The sequence below is a fragment of the Meriones unguiculatus genome, chromosome 10 (genome assembly GCF_030254825.1).
Source record: "Meriones unguiculatus strain TT.TT164.6M chromosome 10, Bangor_MerUng_6.1, whole genome shotgun sequence".
Lineage (NCBI taxonomy): Eukaryota > Metazoa > Chordata > Mammalia > Rodentia > Muridae > Meriones > Meriones unguiculatus.
Genome location: NC_083358.1, coordinates 43,289,834 through 43,291,921, shown reverse-complemented (window position 1 = coordinate 43,291,921; position 2,088 = coordinate 43,289,834).

Below are 2,088 nucleotides of genomic sequence, written 5' to 3'. Positions count from 1 at the left end.
TTCCCCTCCAGTGGACTTATCTAAAAGACCCTCATTTGTGTAACAGCCAAGTGTAGAGAGGAAAGGAAGTCCTTGACCAGGGCCTGGAAGGAGATGTGAGGGAGAAGTAGAGAATTACTATTACAGGTACTAGGCAGGGAACCAAAAGAAGCAAGAACAAAGAACACTTTGTTGAAAAATTTTTCATATCAAACTGCATTAGGATCTCTCTCTCTCTCTTTTCAAGACAGGGTAGCCTTGGCTGGCCTGGACTGTCTTTGTGGACCAGAAAGGCCTCACATCGATCCACTTGCCTCTGCTTCTCTGAGTACTGGAATTAAAGGTGTGTGCCACCATGCCTGGCATATTAGGATTTCTTGAAAGGCTCACAGCATCACTCTTCTATTGGGCTTCTCGTTGCTTTGGCCTCTACAGTTGTTATCCTGAGTGTCAAGCCCCGGATCAGCTTTCAGACCCTCTGACAAGCTGCTGGAGTGGCTAGAGTCAGTGTGAGGTCCCTCCCATATGGCTTCTGGATAGGGAAAAGATATATTTAGCCATCATTTGTGTTTTAAGTTAAAATGGTGAGTGTGCCTCTCCCTTGGCTGCAAGCAGGTGTTGCAGTGAGCCAAGGTCTGAGATCTTACATGTGGGCAGCGTTTTCTAACTAAGAAGATCAGTGTGAGAGATAGTTGTCTAAACAACATCCTGTATGGAGTAAAACCTGATGTCTGTGGAGTAGGACCCCTCAGACTGTTGAGGAAACAGTAATTTTAGTCTTTGGTTGTGTTAGGGTCTGAGAATCGCTGAAGAAAGACCCCAGACTCAGTATGCAAAAGCAAAGAGGGTCTATTCTGTAGAATTTTCCAGCATGCAGGGGTCACCACATTGGAAAAATGGTGACTCAGAAACAAGCATGCGGACTCAATCTAAAGGCAGTTAGGAGATTTCCCAGTGTGGTGAGGTAACCTTTACACTGATTGGTTAGTGATGATCCAAGGGCTATGGGAGAACTATTGATTGGTCATGTGCTCGGGGACTTACCAGCACTGGTACTGAGTCATTGTGTCTGACTCAGGCCAGATGCCAGGCTTAAGCTGATTGGTTGCTGAAGGTCAAGCCAGATGTTAACATCTAGGCTGATTGGTTGCCCATGGTCAGGGGATTTGTCAGGAACTGTAGTTTCATATTCTGAGAAATAGAAACTCAGACCTAGTTCAGGCTGAGTTCAAATGGAGCCTGTCATAAAGTCATATTAGCTAACTAGACTGGCCAGATTGGAGCGGAGCCATCTGGGATCCTGATGCCTCTCAGTTGCACTTTCTTACTCTGTGGTTCATACCACCAAGTGACCAAAATTACACTCCCCCTCAATTGAGGATCTGGTTCTCCAGGGTTTCCCAAGCCTGAGATGAGCCCCTGGCTCCTCTAGCCTGTCCTTTACCAGGTGTTTCATATAGATGAGGAGGAACCAAAGGTCTTGCTTGACCACGGCTTTGCCTGGAAGCATTGAAGAATTTATGTGTGTGTGTGTGTGTGTGTGTGTGTGTGTGTTTCGTGTGTGTTCACCCTTCTTTTCGTAGACTGGGAACTTACTAGAGTTTACCAGATGGGGTCTCCATGGACTCCCTGAACCACAGACCCAGTGCTGCTCCATAGTTCCACAGCCCCTGGAACCTATCACTTTTTATCCTTTTGATCACATCAGCCTAGGCTTTCAAAGATGGCACTGAACATCCAGGTCATTTGTACCTGGTACCTTTAACCGCTATGTAGTATGACCATAAAGCTTGGATAAACTAAATGCTTTTAAAGAAAGTTTGATTAGACAAGTATTCTGAAAATTGGTCCCTGTAATAGTTAGGAAGATTCAATAACTCCATTGATTTAAGTAGAATTTGGACATTAGTGTATTGAACATTGATCTTAGAAATGTTAATATCATATATATGGTCTCTTAAGTCTCATCTTTCATTTGCCTTAAATAACATCCTTATATCCTTATAACTTCATCAGCTTTCTGGTTTTCTTCTCCACAAAGAAAATAGCCAGCAACCTTAATATTCCTTCACAAATACATCTTTACTAAAAACATTCCCACTTTGACAT